Source organism: Manis javanica, chromosome 7, assembly GCF_040802235.1.
Source record: "Manis javanica isolate MJ-LG chromosome 7, MJ_LKY, whole genome shotgun sequence".
Taxonomy (NCBI): domain Eukaryota; kingdom Metazoa; phylum Chordata; class Mammalia; order Pholidota; family Manidae; genus Manis; species Manis javanica.
In genome coordinates, this window is record NC_133162.1 from 107,945,897 (window position 1) to 107,957,037 (window position 11,141).

Genomic DNA, 11,141 nt, shown 5'->3' on the forward strand with positions numbered 1-11,141 from the left:
CCACACCTTCTCTATGATTTCTGTTTTCATTTATTTTCATGTCATGGACCTATGAATCACTGTTTCTTTTAATGGATTGTAACCCATTACTTCATAATTAATTACAATGCTCAAAAGGTCTAAGAGTTGGCCAGTCCCCTTCAATCTGACCCCATGTGCCTTTTGACATAGCTCTCATTCTTTGAGTACTTCCTATCTGGCACAGAAAAATATTTGTGGCTTCTTTTGTTCTTTCTCTGACTTAGTCTCAGATTCAGCTATTTTTCTAAGGGAATCTGTTCCTTTCAGTGGAGGATGGCATTTTTTTTTTATTTTTTTATTTTTTATTTTTGAGAGGGCACCTCTCATATTTATTGATCAAATGGTTATTTACAACAATAAAATTCTGTTTAGGGGACTCAATGCACAATCATTAATCAACCCCAAGCCTAACTCTCAACAGTCTCCAATTTTCTGAAGCATAATGAACAAGTTCTTACATGGTGAACAAGTTCTTACATAGTGAATAAGTTCTTACATGGTGAACAGTGCAAGGGCAGTCATATTACAGAAACTTTTGGTTTTGATCACGCATCCTGAACTATAAACAATCAAGTCAGATATGATTATTCATTTGATTTTTATACTTGATTTATATGTGAATCCCACATTTCTCCCTTATTATTATTTTTTTTTAATAAAATGCTGAAGTGGTAGGTAGATGCAAGATAAAGGTAGAAAACATAATTTGGTGCTGTAAGAGAGCAAATGTAGATGATCAGGTCTGTGCCTATAGACTAAGTATTAATCCAAGCTAGACAAGGGCAACAAAACATCCACGGATGCAGAAGATTTCTCTCAAAACAGGGGGGGGGGGTGAGGTTCTAAGCCTCACCTCTGTTAACCCCTAATTTCTCACCTGATGGCCCCTCTGTGACTGTGCCTGTCTTAGGTTATTCCTCCCCTGAGGAATCTTACCCGTCTCTGGCTAACCAGTCATCTTCTGGGGCCATACAGGGAAATGTAAATTTGGTAAGTGAGAGAGAAGCAATATTCTTTGAAAAGGTTAGCTTTTTACTTCTTTGCAGATACATGCCCTGTGGCTTCTATGCCCATCACTTGTCTTGAGGTATCTTTACCACTTGGAAGAATTATGATACTCAGTAATTTTAAATATGAGGCACAAATTCTACTAAAGGGCTGTAATTAGGAAGGAAGAAGAAAAGCTATAGAAGTAGCAGACAGAAGAAAACATGAGAAGATTGATTATTTCTTTGACATAACTTCTTGTAGAGTAATATAAGCATGCATAGGTTTTAACAAACTACTAATTAGATTGCATACACACATTAACAGAATAGGAATACAGATACATAACAAAAGCAGACCTACAATTACTGGCCATATCCAGTGAAACCAAGAAAACCAGTTAGGTAACCCAGACATTTGTGAAAACTTATCAATCATATGATGGATATTGTCTAACTGATTTTGAATAGTTTGAGAAAAATCAGACAAATTAAAACAACACATTCCTGGAAACTGTTCACATCCCCTATGTTCATTTAACAATAGATAGTCTGTAGTAGCATGATTTTGAAGCACTACAACTCGCACTTCTCCTAATTCTTGGTTGAGTTCCAACAATATAGAACTAGTCAAATTTTGTTGTTTTACTGTATGCACAGGCCAGCTTAGATATCTCCTTCTGCATTCCAACAGCAAGTCCAGGAACTGGCGGGATGAATGCAGCTACAACTGCAACAGTGCCAGGATCTTTGTTGAAGTTTTTTGATGGTCATCTTCTGGAGTGACTCTTCCAGAGGATTGGAGGATGGCATTTAGACATCAAGCCAAAAATCTTGAACTTCTCTTTGCTTTCTATCTTTCTTCTTTCCTATCCATTGTAAACCATGTATTAGTTTTCTATTGTTGCATAACAAATTACCATAAGCTTAGCAGTTTAAAACAACAGAATTTATTTTCTCTCAGTTTCCATGGATAAGGAGTCCAGGCACAGGTTAGGTTCTCAGGGGCGCACAGGCTGCAATCAAAATGTTGGTGGGGCTGTGACCTCATCCAAGGCTTGGGGTTCTTGTTCATCTTCATCAGGTTGTGGTAAAATTCACTTCCATTGGGGGTCACTTTCAGCACCTAGAGGCCACTCTCAGGGCCTATCCACATTGCTGTCTTACAACACAGCAGGTTTCTTTTCCCAAACCAATATCAAAATTTCATTCCAGTGTGCTATGAGGAAATCTCAGTCAGCATAATGTAATCATAGGAATGACTATACCACCATATTCACAGGTTCTGTGCACTCAAGAGGAGATTTTACAGGACATGTACACTAGTGGGTAGGGGCTTTTGGGCCCTTGTAGGATTTTGTCTACCACAAAGCACCAGCACTTCCTAAGGGTTTTACTTCTAATATATGCCTAAATCTGGCCCCTTCTCCCATTTCCACTGCCACCCTAGCCCATGACACTACCATCTCTTTCCTTTAATACTCTTCTGCTCTCTCCTTTCTTCCACTTTTGCCTCCTTTTACCATTGTCCAAAACTAGCCAGAGTGACCTTGCAAAATTATGTAAGATGATGCTATTAACCCCCTTTAAATCTTCACCAATGTACCATTGCATTTTAAGCAAAATCCACGTTTCTTCCCACAGTCTGCAAGCCTCTACATTATCTGGTGCTGCTTACCTATTGTATCATCTTCCTTTTGTTCCCTAGATACCAGTTACCTGGACTTCCTCCCATTCCATTTCTTAAATAAGCCAAAGATGTTTTCTCCCTATGCCTTTGCACTTACTCTGAACAAATTTATTTGGCTATTTGCATCTCAGTTCATACAATACCTCTTTAGAGAAATCTTTCTGATGCTGTAAAGCAACAGCATAAAAGTTCAACCACTCTGAATTACATCAGCCTATTCAGTATCTTTATAGTGTTTGTCACCATCAGCAAGTGTATTATTTATCTCTACTTATACATTATCTTCCCACCCCAAGTAGAATTTTATCTCCGTGAGGCCAGGGGCCATGTCTGTTTCATTCACTAGTATTTCTCCAATACCTAGCATAATACTGTGCTTCATACTAAGTAGGTGCTTGACACATATTATGAACTACACAAAATAATCAGAAATTTGGAAACATATTGTGTAAAAGGACTCAGGTTCTGAGATCATTTTGTAATGTGAAAAACTATACATATATACATACATACATACACACGTGTATTCTCCTTTTCTAAATTGTCTGGAAGTAGAGTATTTAAGAATGAATTATTCTATTTGATAATACTAAAGTTCTCCTTGGACCCTGGAAGGAAAGCATCACTACAGAAATAGCTTTTTCACTACATTCCCCTTTGGTGGCCTGATATTTTTGCATTGACTAGATGGTAATATTCTCCTCCAGTGAATTCATATCCTGTTCCAGGAACTTAATTTATCACTGTTAGTAACAATAATCCTTATTTCAGAGACTTTGCATGTAGAAGATTCCCTAACAGTTTTAAATTCATGCTTCTGCCACCAAACATGAGCAAACCAGATCCTCCAAAAGCCATCCCTCTCCATCTTTTTGGGAACATCTCAGAGGAGAAGGTGAGTGGAAAGCTGCTTGCTGTCTGCAGGGTGAGGTCAGTGTCAGGAGTCCTGCCGCAAGTTGGAACAAGGGGAGAGAAAATGGTTAATTAACTTTGGAAGTGGTCTGTAAGGGTCTACCTGGAGTGGTTCCTGGTGCTCCAAATAATTCCAGTATCTTCCAGGTCTTTCCTGGAGGAAATACATTGCAGTCCTTAAGAACCTGACTGAAAAGAGTATGTACTGATGACATTTTCTGTGGTCAGTTTGCTAAGTTAAACTATTATATACAGCTTAAGAAATTTAAAGAGCCTCTGGCTAAAGGGCTAAAATGTAACAGGAATGCTTAGGAACTGTTTATATGCTTGATTTGTTTTACAGTGTTTTTGGTCTTTAGTTTTGATTGGATTGTTTTACTGGAACATGAAGGGCATTTAGAAGGCAAGAAAGTGAATAGGGTACATTTGCAACAATATGCCCTAAAGCAACATCTTAATGTCAGAAGTAAATTATAAGAACTTACATTACTGATGACATACATTATAATTTAAAGCCAGGGGAAATACATCAAGGTTGTTCTCAGTATGATATAAAAATGATTTTCTTTGTATCTTTTGCAACTATATGAAGACCTTTATTGATGAAAGTGGTATCAACAGAAGGTAAAAGAATACATATCTCCTGTAATGCACAAAAACATTTTTTCTGAAACTTCCCCAAGCTTTTGTATCTATCTTACTGAAAATACTGTTTATTTCATAGACAGATGGAATGAATCACTTCTAATGTTACATATGTGACTCCCAAGATGTCAAGAGCAAATATATCTAGAGTCTGACATGATACATTCCTGATGTAAGTATCCAGTCAATAATGGCACAAGTAGTGATGACAGTTAAAGAATAATTAAAACTGTTTAGGAGCCTGAGTAATTTGTCTACACAATCTTTAGTCTCTTAAAAAAAAAAACAAAAATTCTTGCATGCTCTTTCTGGTTATCTTTTTCTTTGCTGTTTTATTTGAGGAATAAATAATGTTTGTTTGTATTCACATTCAAGTCTTTTGAGATTAATGTGAATTCAGGCCCCTAAATTGAGGCCTGAATTAGCTATCAAATTATTAACAAAACAGATACTTTATAAAATTTTACTTCATTATTACTATAAAAATACTAATATAAGATGAGGCCACAAGTATAAAGGAGAAATATAGAGACATCGCAAAAGTATTGTCCAATGAAAACAATAGATCATGTATTCTTTGGTCATAGAGTATATATGGTCTAAAAATCATACTTTTGGTAGGCATAAGATACAATGTGGCATTCCATATCAATTAAAATATACTTGGTAATTGCCAAATCACAATCACAGCCTGTGCTTTATTCTTCTTTGTGTGTGTGTCTGTGTATGTGTGTATATACACATACAGATATGGCTGAATTAGCCCTGGGTCTCTAGTACACCTAAATTTCTGACAGGTGCCCAGTGAAGTATTCAGTCAGGAGAGATTCAGCCATTCTTACGTAGCCTTGGCCCCAGCAGCTGAAACAAGTCTAAGAAAAACCTATTCATTTCTTTTAATTTTATTGTATTATTCAAACTGTCCTGTGGGTTGCCAGCTTCCTCTTTTGGTATTCTCCATACCTGGCGAAGAATCCTGCTTGTCAGAGCTGAAAGGAATTTGGAGATGATCTAGAATATCAGTGGCTGCCATGGCAGTGCACCCTTAGGTCTTCTTCAGGAGAGAACCAACTAATAATATTTATATACTCATATACTGTGACTATATATAAAATAATGACTCTGAATTATGTCTATGGATATGTTTCATCACTGGTTTCCTAGAAAACCTAGAAGAGGGAATAAACTCTTTTGCTTGTTATCTTCTGATCTAAAGGTAGCCTTCTATGAGAGGCTACCGTATTACCTCCAGGGAGAGGTAGGAGAGATGAAGTCCCTCACCACTTGGGAAGATGTGGCTTTGAACATTAACTGAGTCATAGCCTACCTTGGGAATTAGGTGACAACTGCATGGCTGCTGGAAAGAAAATGTGTTTTTCAGGGTCAGTGCCCATCTCATGAAACATCAGGGTGCTCTTAGTGCTTTGAAATGATACTATGTCAGATTTCACCCAGAGGAAATGGTGAAGTTAGAGTCAGGAGGCTGAAGTTCTAGCCGTAAATTTACTAAGGCCACCTAATATTAGTAGAATACTCCTACCTTCACATAAACATTTGTGAGATTGGAAGTGCTCAATAGTCATTTTCCAATGAAGAATCTTTAGTCCTAATTTCTTATTATGTGTATAACCTTGTGTGATGTGTAGAAAATACATTGTCTTTTAACTGGAAGCACTACAATGTGAGGCAAGGCATAACACTATAGGTTTGAAAGGGATTATGAAACCATCTGGGCCAATGTGTCCAAGTGGTTTGTCAGTCTATGCTTAGACATGGGAGCTCAGGTGGTTGGAATGTTGTTCTTGACAGTGAGCTACAGTTGGATCTGACATACACATGGACTCAGGGCCTCATTCCACTCCTAAGCATCCTGGTGCAATGACCATGGAACCAGGTCTTCCTGTCAAAGAGTCTGGACATTATTACTGGTTCTTTCCTTGGATCTGTGGCTATAGGTAAGTACAGTCATCATCATTGTAAAACTTGCCATACTGGGTTAACAGTAAATGAGTTCATGGAATTGAAATTGAAATTGAAAATTCTAAACTAGGATTATTTGCTGTGTCAAATTTATCAAATTGCCTCAGTAAATCTGTTAAAATATACTAATAAACATTGAAGGGGAGAAAACACCAACTAGGATTGTTGGATATTTTAACATTTCTTGGAGCTATAATTCTCTGGAGATAAAGGGTGTGAGGGTGGTCTCTTGATTATTTAAGACATATTTCTTAAAAGTCATTTGGAACTACTGATTGTACCTTAAATAAGAAAAAATATTTATTGCATGTGTTTAACATAATTCTTCCTGTTTGACCTCAATCTTTCCCTGCTCATTAAAAGTTGATTTTGCCATCATCAAAACTGGCCCAAAACAAAAGGATGAAGATTAAATCTTAAAATCATTTCATCTAAAAACTGGATTTCCCCACAGCCATTGATAAAATCTAATGACACTGGATTTTATTCCGAACCTCATTATAAAAAAATTCAAGAGTAAATAAAATTTGCTTTTCCATAGTAAGTAATATAGCAGGTTCTTATTACACTAGCTTAGGTTAAAAAGTTTTCAGATGACCCTATAAGAAAGAAAAATGATGCATTATGTTTGTATAATACTTTAAAAGTATGACAGTTTTACATGTTATTTGATGTCTGCACAATTACTCTGGAAAGGCATGACGGGCATAATGAACCCAGGCTTCAGCTAAAGAGGGATCATGCCCCAGATCATATGGTTTTCATCATGTGGCAAGACTCCTACTTAAACCAAGCACTCCTGACCTCAAATTCTATGCTCATCATCTTCCAACATGATCAATGTCTCTCACACATCATATTCCTGCCATGGTACCTGAGATTTTCCTTGTTTGGAAGATTTTGTTTGGAAATTTGGTTCTCACATCATTTTGAATATATTATAGGTCACTTATGCTGTCTGTAACTTCATGGACTTTAATTGTAAAATGTCAGGTGCCACACCAGCTTTAATATCACTAGCTCTATCCTTCTAAGTCAGTGGAATAAAAGGATTTTTCTATATTTCAAACATACATAAAATGCAGAAGACAGTCAAGGATTCAGTATTTTTGAAGCCTGTTGGCTACATGCAAAACTAATTAGACTATAACTTAAAATTAATGAGTAATGATATTTCTTTAATTGTTCTGGTTTTTATCAATGTTGAAACACAGTGCATGACTATTAATTTTCTGCTTAGCTCGTAAGGACTTGGAACTTCTGCTTTTTCTCAGTGCTAACATAGACTGACATATTATAATCCATGTTCAGAGCCAGTCACCTGAAAAGTTTATGATATTTTCATTCATATTGACATTTTCAAGGTCTTCATTTCCTCTTCCAGACCTGTGCTCTTTCCTACCACCCTGTACTGTAAAGAAAAAGCTGGGGAAGATTCAAGTATATGAGGTTTTGTGTTTCCCTATCCTATCTTTTGTCATTATTTTTTATATCAGTAATGATCAAACAGATTTGTGTTCTAAAGAATGTTTCTTTCTGTGCAATAAATATCTATTGAGAATAAACAAGCATTATTATTAGTAATGAATCTTCTAAGCCCTCATAGCCATCTGTCTATGTGTCTGTGGGTGGTGGTGGCAGAAGGAGGGGTAAGGGTGGTACAGGCAAAGGTGAAATTTGTTAAGGGATGTGGTAAAGAAAGGTGAGGATCATTCATTTAGCCAGATCCATGTCCCCATGTAGACTCAATCATCTCTCTGATTGATATTTCCATGTGCACAGGTCTAATTCTTTGTCCTAGTTTTTTTCAGCAGTGCTGTGGTCTGAATGTTTGTGTTTGTAGGAAAAATGAAAGTGCCTATGGCCAGGATCCTCACCTGGCCTTAATCTACTTGATGATGTAATTGGCCTACTGCTAAGATAATGCTTACACACCTGTTGGCAATGAGCCCTTAATTTTGGTGCTATACATAAAGGGCTTTGCCCAGTGCTCTGCCTGAAGGCAGAGGCAGAGACGGATTATGAACTTGACAGAGGCAGATGTGATTCCAGCATTCGACTTGCCGCTGTGAGACTGAAGCTTCGTATAAACCCTTTTACCCGTAACTGTTCCATTGTTGTTAGTCAGTCTCACTGAATCCAGAGTGAACTTGTCCAGGGGCAATCTCCCTCAGGTGAGACAGCATCACCCCAAGAGTTCATAAGTTAAAGTCCTTGTGAGATGGTTAGGTGACAAGGGTGGAGCCAGCATGAACAGGATTAGTGCTTTTATAAAAGGAAACCCAGAGACCTCTCTGGTTTCCTTCTACCATATGAATAAAGCAAAAAATAAAATGACCTAGAAAGTGGGCCTTCACCAGACACTGCCTCTGCCTATGCCTTGAACTTGGACTTATCAGCCTCTAGAACTGTGAGACAAATGTCTGTTGTTTATAACCTAGTTTATGGTATTTTGTTACAGCAGTACCAATAGACTAAGATAAGCAGTATGGGCCCCTGCAATCCTAAGTAAAGTACCAAAGTGTTTTAGAAAAGGGTTATGAGGAATGAAATATTGAGTGGTACAGCTTTGTATTTATTGGGAGAAAAAACTTCTGAATTCATTAGGAAGTATTTGTAAGATTGGCAGAGTTTCCCACTCATGTTCTGATGCCTTTGCAAGGAGTGCAGTCTGTTCCTATAAAGCAATAAAGTCATCAAGTGCAGGTGACTGATTTTCTTTGTTATTTTAAATAGCCTTAAGAATCTTTCCACAGGAGGAAGCCTCACCTGATAGAGTTACTTAACAAGGCATTTACATTTTTAATAGATTGTTGATAAATCCTATTATCAAAGTCTGATGCAGAGGCCATAACATAATGGGCAAGATTATGACCAGGTTTTAGTTCTTTGAAGTTACTATGAAGTGTACTATTCTTAATATTCACCAGTAGACTCCATGACACACAGTTATAAGGCCAAAATATAATTAATCATAAATTACCACTATACCAGTTTCAATGTTTATAAGCAATTTTCTTGTACATATTTCAGTGCATAGCCCTAACAATCCAAGAAAACTGGTGGCCCAAAGTTGAATGGGCAGTCAGTCAATAGGAGTATCACCTGTGCTAGCATTAGCTGTGCTCAGAGTCCCTTTCTTATACCTTGTGGTCTAACTATTGTCCTATTATAGGTAAGGTATTGGTTGCATATGTTATCTTATTCATTTAAATAATTGTTCATTATGAAAATATTTTCTTTCCTGAAATCTCTACCTTTAACCTGATTCATATTATCCAATTATGTGGTTATGATGAGGACAGAGCCAATTCATCATGCATAATGATGGGAATCTTCTTTCACTATAGGAAGGTCCCACACCTACAGTGACTGACCATTGGAAAACCCAAGACACAAAAGCTTCTAAACTTTGTAGAATTGTTTAGACATTAGTTAAGGGCTGTATTAGATTCATTTGCTCCAGACCACTCTTTCTTGAGTCTATCGGCTATATCATTCTTGTCTTTGCAGTTGACTAGCAATGTAGGAAGGATTATAACCAAAGATTGATAATCTCAGAAGGCAAGGGAAGGAATTTCATTCTAGACCTCTACTTTCAGTGGAGACCAGCAGTGAGTGCTTGTCATCCATTTCCAAAATATTTACTCAGCAGCAAAGATGGTTCACAAAAGTTAACCTCTCACATACACATTCTTATCTACTCTGGTGAAAGCATTATAAGTATGTGTGAGTACGTGTGTCTTCAAAAGGGAAAAAGTCCCCTCAGAGGCTATTTTTCTAAAATATATCTTTTTAATTGTTTCATTTTGTCAATATTAGACAATTTAAAAATTTTTGCAGCTCTATTAGGGTGTATTTGATGCATAATAAACTACTTATTTTTAATGTTTACAATTTGATGACTTTTGACATGTATGTGTGACATTAATATTTATTTATTTACTGTAGGAATTGGCTCAAGCAAATAAGAAGACCAAGAAGTCCTCCAGCATGCCACCTACAAGTTGAAAAACCAGAAAAGCTGATTTGAGTCTGTGTATAAAATGAAAGTTCCTGTGGTCAGGATTCTCACCTGGCCATGGTTGACTAGCTCACTGGACACCTGTGGGCAATACGTGGCTGTTGACTCTATAAAAAGAGCTCTGCCCAGTGCTCTGGGCATGACACGGTGGCAGGGCTGCAACACTACAGGAGAGCAGAGCGGAGACTGGAGTGGGCAGCGCTGAAGACAGAGAACCAGAGGACAGCTGTGCGGGATGACTATGCAGAGAGGCCCAGAGGATGGCTGTGTGGGATGGCTGTGCGGGACAACTGTGCAAACAGAGGGGCCCAGGACGGCTGTGTGGACAGAGGGGCCCAGAGGCAGAGACCAGCTTGCTGCATGCAGACTCACTCTGAGTGAACGGAATTTTAGTGACTGACCTGCCACCTGGAAATAAAGTTGGGTATAACCCTTTCACCCCAAGAACATTTTGCTGTCAATTTCTTTGGTCACACTGAATCCATAGCAAACTTGCCCGGGGCTGAAACCCATTGGCAAGACAAAGTCCAAGGGCCCGAGACCCAGGAGCACTTAGTATCCAAAGACAGAAAATGGACATCCCAGCTCAAGCCAAAAAATGTAAAGTGTCTGTCTGCTGCCTTTTTGTTCTATTCAGGTTCTCAGTAGACCGGATAATACCTACCCACACTGGCGAGGATGATCTTTTTTTACTCACATTCAAATGCTAATCTCTTCTGGAGACATCTTCACAGACACATCCAGAAATAATGTTGTACCAAATATCTGGCCATTCCTTGGCCCAGTCAAGTTGACATGTAATATCAAATGTCACAGGGTACTAGGCAGATCTTTGGGGAGCAAGGAGCTCTTTACTTTCTATAATGATATGAAAGGTATGAAC

The 11,141-nt window shown here is 37.8% G+C and overlaps 1 long non-coding RNA gene across 1 annotated transcript in view; it reads left to right on the plus strand.

Annotated features, from left to right (window-relative positions):
* The window catches only part of LOC108396811 (uncharacterized), a 58,172-nt gene extending 47,520 nt beyond the window's left edge, over positions 1–10,652 (plus strand). Inside the window, exons 4-8 of the long non-coding RNA XR_012133551.1 lie at positions 3,469–3,807; positions 4,202–4,233; positions 4,334–4,426; positions 6,064–6,209; positions 10,186–10,652. This is a non-coding gene — a long non-coding RNA (uncharacterized lncRNA). The remainder of the gene's footprint in view (positions 1–3,468; positions 3,808–4,201; positions 4,234–4,333; positions 4,427–6,063; positions 6,210–10,185) is intronic.
* The last annotated feature ends 489 nt before the right edge of the window (positions 10,653–11,141 follow it).